The sequence below is a fragment of the Arachis ipaensis genome, chromosome B8 (assembly GCF_059453495.1).
Source record: "Arachis ipaensis isolate K30076 ecotype BB chromosome B8, ASM5945349v1, whole genome shotgun sequence".
Classification (NCBI taxonomy): domain Eukaryota; kingdom Viridiplantae; phylum Streptophyta; class Magnoliopsida; order Fabales; family Fabaceae; genus Arachis; species Arachis ipaensis.
Window position 1 is genome coordinate 37,495,180 of NC_142443.1, and position 18,213 is coordinate 37,513,392.

Here is an 18,213-nt window from a genome sequence, read left to right on the forward strand (position 1 = left end):
GATTGAGGCTCAACCTCTGACAAAAATCACCTATCCAAAAATGATATCCTTTGTCTGGAAACATATTATATGTAGATTTGGCATACCTCAGCACATCATCACTGACAATAGTCACCAGTTTGTCGATAAAAAATTTACCTCTTTTTTGCAGAACTTGAAAATAGCACAATGCTTTTTTTCAGTAGAACACCCACAGACAAACGACTTAGCAGAAGCAGCAAACAAGGTGATCTTACATGCCTTAAGGAATAAATTCGATGATGCCAAAGGAAACACCACCATACATTCAACAACAAAGGAAACACCTTTTAGATTAGTCTATGGATCTGAAGCCATGATACCTTTGGAGGTTTCTTAATCATCTCTCCGAACTCAATTAACTGATGCTCAGCTACAAGATAAAGCTCAGCAATTCGATCTAGACACCATAGAAGAAGTCTAAGACATTACAGATCTGCGTCACCGGGCTATGCAATAACTCGTAGCACGGCGATATAATCAAAAAGTGAATAACCGATCTTTTAAAGTCAATGATCTGGTGCTTCGAAAGACAAAACAAGCAAGGCGACCTCCAAGTCATGGAAAGCTAGCTGCAAATTGGGAAGGTCCTTTCCGAGTTATTAAAGTTTTAGGAAACTGTGCATACCGTTTGTAATCCTTAGATGATATATCCATTTACCTAACACTTGGAATATATCCTCTTTAAAACTTTACTATAGTTAAAAGACAGGGACAGGCTTGTACTCTTTTTTCTACTCATAAGATTTTTCTCAAAAAAGGGTTTTGCTTGGAGAAGTTTTAACGAGGCAAGCTTACCTGTGCCTTTGTAAACAAAGGTCAAAACAAATATTATATACTTATCCATTGTAACACGAGTGTTATTGATTAGTTCTATTTTCTCTTCTATGTTCCGACCTATATCTCACCGAGATATAACTATCCAAATGACTTACGTCATACAAATATTATATCAGACCAATGCTCAAACTCGCATTACAATCCAATCCATTAATGTTAACATTTTTGGAACTAAATTCAAATTATCATAACTAATAGTTGTCAATCAAATTTCTAACAATATAATCTATCAGGAAAAAATAAAAACCTGCATTCTCCATTTAGCCAATCCACACTAATCAAATCTCAAAAGGAAAATATTCATCAAATCATAATAAATATTCTAAACAGACACCAGAAGTCATTATACTCGACATAGTATCAATATTTTTCAACATCACCAAAAACTGGTGAAAAACAAGGTTCAATCGTCAAAACTATCAAAACACAACTACTATAATCATTAACCCAGATTATCATCTCCATCTTCAACTTCTTCCTCATCATCAACTAAGGCTCCACCTCGAACAACTTTTCCTTGCTCCATCAAAGAGAAATCTTGGCCAGGCACTAAAAATTTTGCTTGCAAAACCGCACGTTCAAATCCCTCGACAAAAGAATCAAGAATCTCTGTCTGCCTACTCTTTTCCAAATCCTTTAACTTGACAGTAACCTCAACCACCTGATCTTGCATACTATTTAGATCAGCCTCTTTCTTTTTCAACAACTCAGCTTCTTTTTCATACTTATCTTTCATCAGTTTCAACTCTTATTCTTTTTTAAAGAGCTCAGCCTCTAGGTCGAAAATTAAATTTTTCTTTACAGATAACTCTTCCTTCAGTTTACTAGGCTCTTCGGCCTACCCTAGCAATTTCTTATGTTTTAGCTCCTACCCAAGCTCACCAAGCACAAACCAACCACCTAGAGCATAAAAAACAACATAATTATACCACATCGAATCAAAAGCAAAAAAAAAAAAAATTACCTGCATGAATTGATCAATGGCAACATCTCCAACTTCATTCGCCAAGGCCACATCAGCCAATGATTGACAAACCTCGTCAGTCACAACCATGAAAGAGAACTCTTTCCCCCAAAGAGAGGATCCATCAATATCATCCGTGAAACCATGAAGCTTCTTTTGACTATCCACGAAAGTAGTAAGTTCCTTTAGAGGTATGTCCTTCCCCCTCTCAGATAAGTCCTCCGATAAGTCAACATCAATGAAATCTGATTTCATTTTCTTAAAAATGATTTTCTTTCGCCTCTGTCGAGGTTGTTCCACCTCACCTTTCCCACCTCCTTTAATAGGGTTTGAGGATGAACCCTCCTTTTCAACGTTTTTACTTTTGAAACGAGCTCTTAAACTGGCGCAAAAACGAAAACCATTTTTTTAGCAAAATACTCGAATCAACAACAACATGATTTTCATAAATAGAAAGCTTACCCAAATAATTCATTATAGATTGTTTATCTTTTTCCCAAGTAAATCAAAAACCGAAATTAAATTTTTTCTGTCAATACCCTCAACCAGATACCCAATAACACACTCATTTCTCCGACTAATCTTTTCAAAACCCAAAATATGTTGAGGCTCAGAACACCCAAAAAAAAGAAAACTTTCACCTAAATTTTTGTCCAAATAGAATGGAAAAATCTCTTCAGTACTTCTCACTTCTAAAAACATCTCCTTGAAATCCTTGAAGGACGACTTATACAACTTGAAAACCGAAAAGCCGGGTGTACTATTCAAGTTCACCCAACCCTCCTTCCAAACACCCTTCGCCTGGAACATCAAGAAGAACAATTCCAAAGAAGTTTTTTCTTTCAAATACTACATTAAAATCTCAAAACACCACAAGAAAGCCCACCCATTAGGGTAAAGTTGTGACGGGACACAATTCAGTTGGTTCAGGACATTGCATCCAAAGCTTGTAAATGGAAACTTCATCCGCAGTTCCTCCAACACATAACTATGCATGTAAAAAAATTCATATCCATTCCCCCTATGAAACACACGATCTACCTTAGAACATGGTAACAACTCCACCCGGACTCCAGAACCCTCCCTCACTATCTTTGTAACATCTACCTCACTGACACTTTCCTTATCCACAAATAATGAACCCCTAATCTTGACATCTTTACTCACCCACTCATATGTCCAGTCAATCTCTGCCTTTTTTCCTTTTCAAAACCTATTATTCACATGCCAGAAAACAAAAAGTAGAAGAAGAAAGCAAATTAAACAAAACATAAAAATAGAACTGTATACTTACCTCTTTTACTCATGTCCATATCAAGATTTTTTCACACGTTTTGGAAGAAGTGACTTTCTGTAAACAAAGTCTATTTGGATTCCAAGTTCACAATTAAAACCAACTTTAACTAAACAATTCAGTTCCATTATGACTGCTACCATCAATCACATCAACTGTACTGATGGATTTGGAAAGTGGAAAAGCTAAAACACTTATCTAAATGCCATTTAATCTCTCTCTCTCTCTCTCTCTCTCTCTCTCTCTCTTCATTTAATTGCCTTTTCTTTTAACCATTTAATGCTACCTTTAACTCTTATTTTTAATAAAGTATGTTGAACTGGGGGCTCCATAACCATCACATTCGCCGAGTTATAACTTACCAAAAATCTCAACCTACTTTATTAAAAAATCATCAGAACAAACTTGGGGGCTATGATATGGCTGTTACAAAATCAAACGTTATAACTCGGTCTCAGGCATTATAGCTCGCCCAGAGCGTTATAACTTGGCCTCGCAGATTATGACTAGCTCCAACGATTATAATTCGGCTTCATACATAAAACAAATATCATAACGTTCTGATATGATACCAATCTTCTTCAATGCAAATAAATTCTGAAAATGCAACTGTCAAAACTGGCCTCGCATATAAAGAAGGTAAGACGTTCTTATCAAGGCATGATTTTCTGAATACATTGAATTGACTTAAGTATCGGAGTGCCTTTTGCAGGTACTCTCCCCCTTTGTTCTTTCTACATCAAGGCACACTCTCTGGACAAAAAACTCGGACTCAAGAGAGAAAGCTCAAAGTCGGCTGTCAAAGTAGACGAGCCATACCTAGTCCAACCACGCAAGAAAACATTTTATATCTTCTTCTCCTCCGTTTTCCTTCCAAAAAATAGGCAAAAATGTCTAATAGTAACGAATATGTGGTTGTCCGTGTGTATCCCAAACGTCGTATGAGAAACAGTGACATGGGGTGATATTTGAGTGTGAGAATCCATTACTGTTGCGCACTCAGCGCGTAAGTTCGTTGTCCGAGTTAAAAAATCTGATAGTGAGCAACCTTGGTGGTTTAGGGAGAAAAGAGATTGGAAGGGTGGGGTATAGGTTGCTAGTACTGTTGGGTAACAGAGTTTTTCAATTTTTCTTCCAGACATCCTCGCCTCATCCTATGGATGTCAGGAACCTGTCGACATTGACCGGGGCCCCCGACACCAGCTGCTCTCCATTAAACTGGCACTTCACCCGTGAACCTGGTGAAACTCGACGATGTTGAAGCAGACGAAGGGGACGACGGACATCCATGTCCTCCACTCTGCCTCGTCGATAAACCTTGCCTGGCACATAGCCTACAAGGCAGGGTCATTGTACGGCGTCCAAACAAACTGAAACAACAGTTGTGAAATAATGGTCACGGATACAAACTAAATTAAAGGATAAATAAATATTTGAAGTCTCAATATGTAATTATTGGTTCGTTATAAATATGTAATTAAAAAATAAGTGAATTAATATATATAAATATAAAATTTGAGTGCTAACCTTATCCATCTGTAACTAGTCTAGCGATAGACGTCATCGAAGGACCCTCGTCTCGTGCTGGTCCCTGCTCTGCTGTGTCAACCCAATCAACCTGTCACTGGTTACAAGAATAACACGAGTTCAATTTAGGGAATGTCATAATGAGTTACAAATTCAAAACACAAGCAAGGCAAAAACAATAGTTACTTCGCTGCCATAGTATACATGAAAACCTGTCGATCAGGTGGACACCACTGGAGAAATCTCTGGTATATCCAAGACATCAACAGCGGAGTGCATCTGGCGATGTCTGTCATGCCTCGGTGTGTTACAAAGCACAGCGAATGTTATGTCTATGCAAGCACTACCGAGCACCAAGGCAACCCACGACATCTCTCAAAGTCTTGAAGCAGTGGCAGCCAACGGTGATGGACCAAGTTGTTCGACTTGTTCGTCATCAGGTACCCTCGATCACTAACAAGATGTAACACCTCACATACTGTCGGAGTGTTTCCAGATCATCCGTTTGTGGCATATGACAGACACGGTCCCGCAACCATGTAAGCTTCAACGAGAACGACTCCTTCATCTGCCCAACCACCGAAGGCCTGGCATCGAGCAGTCGCTCCACAAACTCCCAGGTCTCCATGCCGTAACACCTGTAGAAATCACCAAAGCAACTCCCACTGCCTCCCCTTGCGTGCGTAACCCAAGGTGGTACGCCACGTCTTGCAGGGTGATAGTGGCCTCACCCTATTACAGGTGGAATGTGTGGGTCTTTGGACGCCATCGTTCCACGAATGCCGTGATTAGAGAGTTATCGAAGACGAAGTCTCTGAGAGGCACCATGTCGCCAAATCTAACCTCCCTCAGATACAGGATGATGGAATCGAGTGATGGGAGCATGTGACTCACTCATCAAGGCAGAAGTAAGCGAGGCCTTTGACAAAAAAAAATTATTACAATTAATAAAATTTTTTATAGGTCATCGACATATCAAACTGACTGAATTATTGTATACATTTGTTTAACAGAAATTTATACATAGTATGTACTAACTGAATTTATGTCAATACAACTTTTTACGTTAATATGTATTTACTTAATTAATAGACATTTTCTCAATATGTTACGTAAAATAAAAACAATCAGTAAAATAATTAATAATCTTATTATCAAACTTTAACTTAATAATCTAATTATCAAACTCAGATAGTTAATAACTAAATTAAGAAATTAAGAAACTTGTAACCAATAAACTAACTTCAACAGTTGAAAAACATCTACCACAGTCTTTAATATCTAAACTAATAATTATGTAGTTAACAACTTAATTACAAAAAAATGATAACCACATTCCTAGAATTATATCCTATCAGTGACCTGTTGTTAATGATACAAATTGTATTCTAGTTCTTTACAAGTATCCTAACCATGACTTTACATATACGGGATAACATAAAACGTCAAGATAATAAAACTGACCGCAAAGTCGGCTGCCTCGGCATAGTGCCATATCGCATTCAACCTATTGATGTTCGGAACACGTGCATTTACACGTGCCATCTTTGTCTTACTCAATAATATGGTTAAAAAGGAATAAAAGAGAGAAAAAAGTGGAGAAAAATCTCAAAATAGGACCCAGATCAAGACTGTAAACGACATCTATATATATAGACATGATTCAGTCTTATTTCGTTTACAATAGTAATTCTACGCATTTTCGTAATAATTTTTAAAATTATTTATTTCAATAAATAAAATATTTATTTAAATAAAAAATCCCAAAATTTCCAGCTCTAAAAGAAAAGCAACCTCTCACTCTCTGGTATGGCTAAATAATTTTTTGAATTTACAAGTGTTGAATTTCATTTTTCCCTAATTTGATTTTCGCTAGCGTGACATCTTTAATAATATGATAATATGGTTAAATTTTAGTAGGATTAAATAAGTGTTTTAAATTTGTTTAGTTAAATAATATTATATTAATATAAATACTAAAATAAATTTAATTAATTATTTTAAAATACTTATTTGACCATACAAAAATTTTAATCGTATCATCTTATTATGGGAATTGCCATATTAATATTATTATATTCTGAGTTACTACAATATTATTAACAGGTGAATTAAAATTTAGAAACGAATAGATATTTATAAAAAAATGTGAAAAAGTCATTAAAATTTACTATTTTTATTTATTATTTAATTATTAAATTAATTTTTATAATTTAATAATTTAATAATATATTTTATTTTATATTTTTAAATATTAATAATTAATTAATAATAAAAAATAATAAATTTTAATAATTCTCTAATATTTTTTTATTTCAATTATCTAAGATATTACTATAGAGTCAACGTAATTTTCGTTCATAAAACTTTTTAATGTAACTGTTCATATCCTGACCCAACACTAAGGCCTAGGTCCAAATAAGATAAAAAGGCCCAGTCCATAGCCTGGCCTCCCCGCATAACCGACCTCCTCCAGAGAGGTTGGATTCAACACAGACTTCACTCCAAGGAAGTCGGGACTGAAGGTTAGCTGGCAGATAACACTTATTCAAATTAAGTAACTGCCCCTAAAATCTCTCAACCCACTTCCAGGAGCCATATCTCAAATCCCCTAAGATAAAGGGACGGTTATCCTCCTTAAAAGGTGGAACTACTCCAACGGTGGTTATTGGTTCAACATTATAAACACACTGACACCCCTCAGGTATCTCTAAGTCCCAATACTCCTAAAACCTACTTAGCCCCTTTTGCTGACTTAGGCATCGGAGTGTCTTTGCAGGTACCACCCCCTATTCCTTCATACACACAAGTCGGACGGAGGCTCCCAAACGTAAACTTAGTCAGAGACTCCCTCCTTCAGACGATTGGGCCAATCCAACGAGTCCAGTCCACTAATCTCCGGTTACCCATCGTAACATTGGCGCCGTTACCGGAGACCCGAGAGATCAACCAGTAATGGCGGATGACTCGCACGAAGATGGCCACACAGCGTCCGATTCTGAGCAGGAAAATTAGGATGTTGGAAACAACAATGAGGATATCGACACTCACCAAGGGGTGACCAATCAGCATAAAGAAGGCATCTCAGGATTGAAAAACCCGAAGGCAAACTCCTCTGAAGGGCGCGAGTCAGGAAAGGAGGGACAACCCCACGTAGCTGATTTCATGGGATTGTTCCACGGCCATCAAGGGCGTCTGGAACAGTTGGAACAAGAGCTGGAACAACAGCGAGAGGCAGAGAGAAACTTGAGGAACGAGATTGAGCAGCGAAAAGAGCTAGAAGAAAAGCTCTTAAAGTTGGAGTTTGCTCTTAAAAGTCGAAGCTCCCGTAGCGACCGAGAAGATTCTCCATTGGGAGAAGAAGACCCGTTTAGCAAGGACATTATGAGGGCAAAAGTTCCAAGGAACTTTAAAAGCCCTGATATGGACCTCTACGATGGAACCACCGATCCAAAACATCATTTGAGCAATTTCAAAAGTCGGATGTATCTGGCCAACGCCTCTGATGCCACTCGCTGCAAGGCTTTCCCGACAACCTTGACGAAAGCAGCGATGAAGTGGTTCGATAGTCTTTCCCCGAGGTCGGTCACCAGTTTCGACGACCTCTCACGAAAGTTTCTGATGCTATTCTCCATCCAGAAGGACAAAGTAAAGCACGCACAAAGCATCTTGGGAGTAAAACAGGAGGTCGGGGAACTTTTGAGGGACTACATGGAGAGGTTCAATAAAGCGTGCTTGAAGATTCAAGACCTACCCACAGATGCAGTGATTATGGGCCTAGTTAATGGACTTTGAGAAGGTCCCTTCTCCCAGTCCATCTCGAAAAGGCATCCGACCTCCCTAAGTAATGTACAGGAGAGAGTTGAGAAGTACATCAACATGGAGGAAAATGCCAGACTTTGAGAACCAGGCTAGCAACCTGGGCACTCTCACTCATCAAAAGAGAAAGAGAGAGAGCCCAAGAAAAAAGAGGAGGTCGGCCCTGAGAGGCCCAGGAGATACCACTCCTATACTCCTCTACGAGTTTCCCTAGTTGATGTCTACAGAGAAATTTGTCATACTGAAAGACTACCTCCCCCTAGACCCATCAAAAATAAAAAGGGGGGAGTCGTGGCGACTACTGTGAGTACCATAAGCTATATGGTCACTCAACAAATGATTGTTACGACCTCAAAAATATCATAGAAAAGCTGGCCAGAGAAGGTTGGCTGGACAGATATCTCATGGAAAGGTCGGACCATTATGGGAAAAGAAAGCGAGATTACGATGACTGAAGAGACCCACCACCTCAGACTCCGGAAAGACATATACATATAATCTTGGGAGGATTCGGTGGAGGCGGCCTCACAAAGTCATCTTGCAAGAGGCACTTGAAGGAAGTCTACCAGGTCGGGGGCGAAGCTCCCGACCTCCCAACCATCTCATTTACTAAAGAAGATGGGCAAGGTATCGTTCCTGCACATGATGATCCAGTGATGATATCTGGTGCACGAAATTGTGATCATATATGGCGCCAACAACTTGGTACGCACAATTGTAATCTCAACTCTTTGTCACAACTCCGCACAACTAACCAGCAAGTGCACTGGGTCGTCCAAGTAATAAACCTTACGTGAGTAAGGGTCGATCCCACGGAGATTGTCGGCTTGAAGCAAGCTATGGTCATCTTGTAAATCTCAGTCAGGCAGATTCAAATGGTTATGGAGAATTGATAATTAAAAGATGAATAAAACATAAAATAGGATAGAGATACTTATGTAATTCATTGGTGAGAATTTCAGATAAGCGTATGAAGATGCTTTGTTCCTTCTGAACCTCTGCTTTCCTATTGCCTTCTTCCAATCATTCATACTCCTTTCCATGGCAAGCTTATGTTGGGTTTCACCGTTGTCAATGGCTACCTCCCGTCCTCTCAGTGAAAATGGTCCAAATGCACTGTCACCGCACGGCTAATCAGCTGTTGGTTCTCGATCATGTTGGAATAGGATCCATTGATCCTTTTGTGTCTGTCACTACGCCCAACACTCGCGAGTTTGAAGCTCATCACAGTCATCCCTTCCCAGATCCTACTCGGAATACCACAGACAAGGTTTAGACTTTCCGGATCTCATGAATGCTGCCAATTGATTCTAGTCTATACCACAAAGACTCTGATCTCACGGAATGGAAGGCTCGGTTGTCAGGCGAGGCAACCATGTGTCATGAACCAGGAGGCTAAGAGATATGCACTCAAGCTATTGCAAGTAGAATGGAAGTGGTTGTCAGGCATGCGTTCATAGGTGAAAATGATGATGAGTGTCACAGATCATCACATTTATCAGGTTGAAGAACGAGTGTATATCTTAGAGAAGAAATAGGCTTGAGTTGAATAGAAAAATAATAGTACTTTGCATTAATTCATGAGGAACAGCAGAGCTCCACACCTTAATCTATGGTGTGTAGAAACTCCACCGTTGAAAATACAAAAGTGATAATGGTGTTCATTGGTTTTGGCCCCAGAGGGGGAACCAGAATGACCAAGACGAAAATACAATAGCAAAAGGTCCTATTTATAGAGAACTAGTAGCCTAGGGTTTACAGAAATAAGTAAATGATGCAGAAATCCACTTTCGGGCCCACTTGGTGTGTGCTTGGGCTGAGCATTGAAGCTTCCACGTGTAGAGACTTTTCTTGGAGTTAAACACCAGCTTTGGTGCCAGTTTGGGCATTTAACTCCAGCTTTTATGCCACTTCTGGCGTTTTGACGCCAAAATTTTTATGCTGACTTGGAACACCAGTTTGGGCCATCAAATCTTGAGAAAACTATGGATTATTATATATTACTGAAAAGCCCAGGATGTCTACTTTCCAACTCAATTGAGAGTGCGCCAATTGGGCTTCTGTAGCTCTAGAAAATCCACTTCGAGTGCAGAGAGGTCAGAATCCAACAGCATCTGCAGTCCTTTTTCAGCCTCTGAACCAGATTTTTGCTCAGGTCCCTCAATTTCAGCCAGAAAATACCTAAAATTACAGAAAAACACACAAACTCATAGTAAAATCCAGAAATATAATTTTTATTTAAAAACTAATAAAAATATAATAAAAACTAACTAAAACATACTAAAAACTACCTAAAAACAATGCCAAAAAGCGTATAAATTATCCACTCATCACAACACCAAACTTAAATTGTTGCTTGTCCCCAAGCAACTAAAAATCAAATAGGATAAAAAGAAGAGAATATACAATGAATTCCAAAAACATCTATGAAGATCAGGCTTAATTAGATGAGCAGGGCTATTAGCTTTTTGCTTCTGAACAGTTTTGGCATCTCACTTTATCCTTTGAAGTTTAGAATGATTGGCATCTATAGGAACTCAGAATTTAGATAGTGTTATTGATTCTCCTAGTTCAGTATGTTGATTCTTGAACACAGTTACTTTATGAGTCTTGGCCGTGGCCCTAAGCACTTTGTTTTCCAGTATTACCACCGGATACATAAATGCCACAGACACATAACTGGGTGAACCTTTTCAGATTGTGACTCAGCTTTGCTAGAGTCCCCAATTAGAGATGTCCAGAGCTCTTAAGCACACTCTTTTTGCTTTGGACCACGACTTTAACCCCTCAGTCTCAAGCTTTTCACTTGACACCTTCACGCTACAAGCACATGGTTAGGGACAACTTGGTTTAGCCACTTAGGCCAGGATTTTATTCCTTTAGGCCCTCCTATCCACTGATGCTCAAAGCCTTGGATCCTTTTTATTAACCTTGCCTTTTGGTTTAAAGGGCTATTGGCTTTTTCTGCTTGCTTTTTCTTCTTTTTTCTTTTTCTTCTATTTTTTTCGCCCTTTTTTTTCCGCAAGCTTTTCACTGCTTTTTCTTGCTTCAAGAATCAATTTTTTATGATTTTTCAGATTATCAATAATATTTCTCTTTTTTCATCATTCTTTCAAGAGCCAACAATTTTAACACTCATAAACAACAAATTCAAAAATATGCACTGTTCAAGCATTCATTCAGAAAATAAAAAGTATTGCCACCACATCAAATAATTAAACTATTTTAAAATTCAAAATTCATGTATTCTTTTTCTTTTGCAATTAAAAATATTTTTCATTTAAGAAAGGTGATGGATTCATAGGACATTCATAACTTTAAGGTATAGACACTAAGACACTAATGATCACGTAGTAAAGACACAAACATAGATAAAACATAAAGCATATGATTCGAAAAATAGAAAAAATAAGAACAAGAAAATAAAAGAACGGGTCCACCTTAGTGATGGCGGCTTGTTCTTCCTCTTGAAGATCTTATGGAGTGCTTGAGCTTCTCAATGTCTCTTCCTTGCCTTTGTTGCTCCTCCCTCATGACTCTTTGGTCTTCTCTAATTTCATGGAGGAGGATGGAATGCTCTTGGTGCTCCACCCTTAGTTATCCCATATTGGAACTTAATTCTCCTAGGGAGGTGTTGATTTGCTCCCAATACTTTTGTGGAGGAAAATGCATCCCTTGAGGCATCTCAGGGATTTCATGATGAGGAATTTCCTCTTGCTCTTGCCCATGAGTGGGATCTCTTGTTTGCTCCATCCTTTTCTTAGTGATGGGCTTGTCCTCATCAATGAGGATGTCTTCCTTTATGTCAATTCCAGCCGAATTGCAGAGGTGACAAATGAGATGAGGGAAGGCTAACCTTGCCAAAGTAGAGGACTTGTCCGCCACCTTGTAGAGTTCTAGGGATATAACCTCATGAACTTCTACTTCCTCTCCAATCATGATGCTATGGATCATGATAGCCCGGTCTATAGTAACTTCAGACCGGTTGCTAGTGGGAATGATTGAGTGTTGGATGAACTCCAACCATCCCCTAGCCACAGGCTTGAGGTCATGCCTTCTTAGTTGAACTGGCTTCTCTCTTGAATCTCTCTTCCATTGAGCGTTCTCTTCACAAATGTCTATGAGGACTTGGTCCAATCTTTGATCAAAGTTGACCCTTCTAGTGTAGGGGCGTGCATCTCCTTGCATCATGGGCAAGTTGAATGCTAACCTTACATTTTCCGGACTGAAATCTAAGCATTTCTCCCGAACCATTGTAAGCCAATTCTTAGGGTCCGGGTTCATACTTTGATCATGGTTCTTGGTGATCCATGCATTGGCATAGAACTCTTGAACCATTAAGATCCTGACTTTGTTGAATGGGGTTGGTGAGAATTTCCCAACCTCTTCTTCAAATCTCATGTCGGATCTCCGGATATTCACCCTTTTTGAGCTTGAAAGGGACCTCGGGGATCACCTTCTTCTTGGCCACAACTTCATAGAAGTGGTCTTGATGCACCCTTGGATGAATCTCTCCATCTCCCATGACTCGGAGGTGGAAGCTTTTGCCTTCCCTTTCCTCTTTCTAGAGGTTTCTCCGGCCTTTGGTGCCATAAATGGTTATGGAAAAATAAAAAGCAATGCTTTTACCACACCAAACTTAGAAGGTTTACTCGTCCTCGAGCAAAAGAAGAAAGAAGAGAGTAGAAGAAGAAAATGGAGGAGATGGAGGGGGTTAAGGTTCGGCCATGTACGGGTGGGTTTGGGAGGGAAAGTGGTTTGAATTTGAATGGTGAGATGGGGTTTTATGATGGATGGATGTGGATTGGTGAAGAGATTATGGAGAAGAGGGTAGGATTTGATAGGTGAGGGGTTTTTGGGGAAGTGGTATTGAGGTGATTGGTAAAGGGTATTTGGGGAAGGGTGTTTTGGGAAGGTGTGAAGAAGAGAGAGAGGTGGGGTAGGTGGGGATCCTGTGGGGTCCACAGATCCTGAGGTGTCAAGGATTTCTTATCCCTACACCATGTTGGCATGTAAACGCCCCTTTGATTGCCAATCCTGGCGTTAAACGCCAAGTTCCTGCCGATTTCTGGCGTTTAATGCCAGCTTTTCTCCCCTTTCTGGCATTTAAACGCCAGCTCTATGCCCCTTTTCTGGTGTTAAACGCCAGCTTTGTGCCCCTTTCTGGCGTTAAATGCCAGTATGGTGCCCATTTCTGGCGTTAAACACCTAGAATGGTGCCAGACTGGGCGTTTAACGCCCATTCTGTTACCCTTACTGGCGTTTAAACGCCAGCAAGCTTCTCCTCCAGGGTGTGCTATTTTTAATACTGTTTTTCATTCTATTTTTGCTTTTTCAGTTGTTTTTGTGACTTCACATGATCATCAACCTACAGAAAACATAAAATAGCAATGGAAAATAAATAGATATGATTAAATAAAATTGGGTTGCCTCCCAATAAGCGCTTCTTTAGTGTCACTAGCTTGACAGTGAGCTCTCATGGAGTCTTACAGATACTCAGAGCATAATGATGGCCTCCCAACACCAAACTTAGAGTTTGAATGTGAGGGCTCTATTTGACTCTGCATTGAGAGAAGCTTTTCATGCTTCCTCTCCATGGTTATAGAGGGAGATCCTTGAGCCTTAAACACAAGGGAGTCCTCATTCACTTGAAGGACCAATTCTCCTCTGTCAACATCAATCACAGCTTTTGATGTGGCTAGGAAGGGTCTGCCAAGGATGATGGATTCATCCATACACTTTCCAGTGTCTAGGATTATGAAATCAACAGGGATGTAGTGGTCTTCAACCTTTACCAAGACATCCTCTACAAGTCCATAAGCCTGTTTTCTTGAATTGTCTGCCATCTCTAGTGAGATTCTTGCAGCTTGTACCTCAAGGATCCCTAGCTTCTCCATTACAGAGAGAGACATGAGGTTTATGCTTGACCCTAGGTCACACAGAGCCTTCTCAAAGGTCATGGTGCCTATGGTACATGGTATTGAGAACTTTCCAGGATCCTGTCTCTTTTGAGGTAATCTTTGCCTAGTCAAGTCATCCAGTTCTTTGGTGAGCAAGGGGGTTCATCCTCCCAAGTCTCATTACCAAATAACTTGGTATTTAACTTCATGATTGCTCCAAGGTACTTAGCAACTTGCTCTTCAGTAATATCTTCATCCTCTTCAGAGGAAAAATACTCATCAGAGCTCATGAATGGCAGAAGTAAATTCAATGGAATCTCTATGGTCTCAGTGTGAGCCTCAGATTCCCATGGTCCCTCATTAGGGAACTCCTTGGAGGCCAGTGGACGTCCATTGAGGTCTTCCTCAGTGGAAATCACTGCCTTTCCCTCCTCTATGCATTCGGCCATGTGGGACGTGTTTATGGCCTTGCATTCTCTCTTTGAGTTCTCTTCTATATTGCTTGGGAGAGTACTAGGAGGGAGTTCAGTAACTTTCTTACTCAGCTGACCCACTTATGCCTCCAAATTTCTAATGGAGGATCTTGTTTCAGTCATGAAACTTTGAGTGGTTTTAATTAGATCAGAGACTACAGTTGCTAAGTCAGAGTGGCTCTGCTTAGAATTCTCTGTCTGTTGCTGAGAAGATGATGAAAAAGGCTTGCTATTACTAAACTTATTTCTTCCACCATTACTGTTGTTGAAGCCTTGTTGAGGCCTCTGTTGGTCCTTCCATGAGAGATTTGGATGATTTCTCCATGAAGGATTATAGGTGTTTCCATATGGTTCTCCCATGTAATTTACCTCTTCTATTGCTGGGTTCTCAGGATCATAAGATTCTTCTTTAGATGAGACTTCTTTAGTACTGCCTGTTGCTGCTTGCATGCCAGACAGACTCTGAGAAATCATATTGACTTGCTGAGTCAATATTTTGTTCTGAGCCAATATGGCATTCAGAGTATCAATTTCAAGAACTCCTTTCTTCTGATTTGTCCCATTATTCACAGAATTCCTTTCAGAAGTGTACATGAATTGGTTATTTGCAACCATTTTTATGAGTTCCTGAGCTTCTGCAGGCGTCTTCTTCAGATGAAAAGATCCTCTAGTAGAGCTGTCCAATGACATCTTGGACAGTTCAGACAGACCATCATAGAAGATACCTATGATGCTCTATTCTGAAAGCATGTCAGAAGGACACCTTCTAATCAATTGCTTGTATCTTTTCCAAGCTTCATAGAGGGATTTACCTTCCTTCTGTCTGAAGGTTTGGACTTCCACTCTAAGCTTACTCAATTTTTGAGGTGGAAAGAACTTTACCAAGAAGGCATTGACTAGCTTTTCCCAAGAGTTCAGGCTTTCTTTAGGTTCTGAGTCCAACCATGTCCTAGCTCTGTCTCTTACAGCAAAAGGGAAGAGCATAAGTCTGTAGACCTCAGGGTCAACCCCATTGGTCTTAACAGTATCACAGATTTGCAAGAATTCAGCTAAGAACTGATGATGATCTTCTAATGAAAGTCCATAAAACTTGCAATTCTGTTGCATTAGAGAAACTAATTGAGGCTTAAGCTCAAAGTTGTTTGCTCCAATGGCAGGGATAGAGATGCTTCTCCTATAGAAGTCGGGAGTAGGTGCAGTAAAGTCACCAAGCACCTTCCTTGCGTTGTTGGCATTGTTGTTATTTTCGGCTGCCATGACTTCTTCTTGTTTGAAAATTTCTGTTAGGTCCTCTACAGAGAGTTATACTTTATTTTCTCTTAGCTTTCTCTTCAAGGTCCTTTCAGGTTCAGGATCAGCTTCAACAAGAATGCCCTTGTCCTTACTCCTGCTCATATGAAAGAGAGAAGAGGAAAGTATGGAATCCTCTATGTCACAGTATAGAGATTCCTTGAGGTGTTAGAGGAAAAGAAGAATAGAAGGAGGAGGTAGAGAGGAGAGAATTTGAACTTATAGAGAGAGAGTCCAAATTGCTGATAGTGGATGAGTGTTAGTCCTTAAATAGAAGGATGTGAGAAGAGGGGAAGAATTTTCGAAAACAAATTAAAAAGATTTTGAAATAATTAAAAGAAATTTTAAAAAAATGGTTGATGATTTTCAAAAATTGAAATTGAGGTAATAGTTAATTGATTTTGAAAAAGATTTTGAAATTAGAAATAAAAAAGATATGATTGAAAATTATTTTGAAAAAGATGTGATTGAGAAGATATGATTGAGAAGATATGATTGAAAATCAAATTAAAAAAAAAGAAAGTTTTAAAATTAAAGTTGATTACTTGACTAACAAGAAATTAAAAGACATGATTCTAGAATTTAAAATTTGATCCTTTCTTAATAGGCAAGTAACAACTTGAAAATTTTGAATTAAATCATTAATTGTAGCAAGGATTTTCGAAAATGAAAAAAAATGGAAAGAAATTGATTTTGAAAAGATATGATTTGAAAAAATTTTATTTTGAAAAATTATGAAAATTTGAAAAAGATTTGAATTAAAAACAAAATCTTTCCTCTTGTGCCATCCTGGCGTTAAACGCGCAGCCAGGTACCCTGACTGGCGTTTAAACGCCAGTTTTCCTTCTTCACTGGGCGTTTTGAACGCCTAGCTTTTTCTCTGTAATTCCTCTGCTGCATGTTCTGAATTTTCAATTCTCTGTATTATTGACTTGAAAAGACACAATTTTAAAAATTTTTTGAATTTTTAATGATGAGAAATAATCAAAATGCAACTAATCATGGAAAACTAAGATTAAATCAACAATGCATGCAAGACACCAAACTTAGAAGTTTGTATACTAATGACTATAACAATTTGAAAATGCATATGAGAAACAACAAAGGACACAAAACAAGAGAATTTAAAGATCAGAGCAAGGAAATCATCAAGAATAACTTGAAGATCAATGAAGAACATAATGCTTGTAATTTTCAAAAATTAGAAGAATGCAATTGACACCAAACTTAAAATTAGACACTAGACTCAAACAAGAAACATAAAATATTTTTTATTTTAAGATTTTATAAATTTATTTTTGAAAAATTTTTCGAAAATAAAAAGTAAAAAGCTTAAATATAAAAATAAAATTACCTAATCTGAGCAACAAGATAAACCGTCAGTTGTCCAAGCTCGAACAATCCCCGGCAACGGCGCCAAAAACTTGGTGCACGAAATTGTGATCATCAATGGCGCCAACAACTTGGTATGCACAATTGTAATCTCAACTCTTTGTCACAACTCCGCACAACTAACCAGTAAGTGCACTGGGTCATCCAAGTAATAAACCTTACGTGAGTAAGGGTCGATCCCATGGAGATTGTCGGCTTGAAGCAAGCTATGGTCATGTAAATCTCAGTTAGGTAGATTCAAATGGTTATGGAGAATTGATAATTAAAAGATGAATAAAACATAAAATAGGATAGAGATACTTATGTAATTCATTGGTGAGAATTTCATATAAGCGTATGAAGATGCTTTGTTCCTTCTGAACCTCTGCTTTCCTATTGCCTTCTTCCAATCATTCATACTCCTTTCCATGGCAAGCTTATGTTGGGTTTCACCGTTGTCAATGGCTACCTCTCGTCCTCTCAGTGAAAATGGTCTAAATGCGTTGTCACCGCACGGCTAATCAGCTGTTGGTTCTCGATCATGTTGGAATAGGATCCATTGATCCTTTTGCGTCTGTCACTACGCCCAACACTCGCGAGTTTAAAGCTCGTCATAGTCATCCCTTCCCAGATCCTACTTGGAATATCACAGACAAGGTTTAGACTTTCCGGATATCAAGAATTCTGCCAATTGATTCTAGCCTATACCACGAAGAC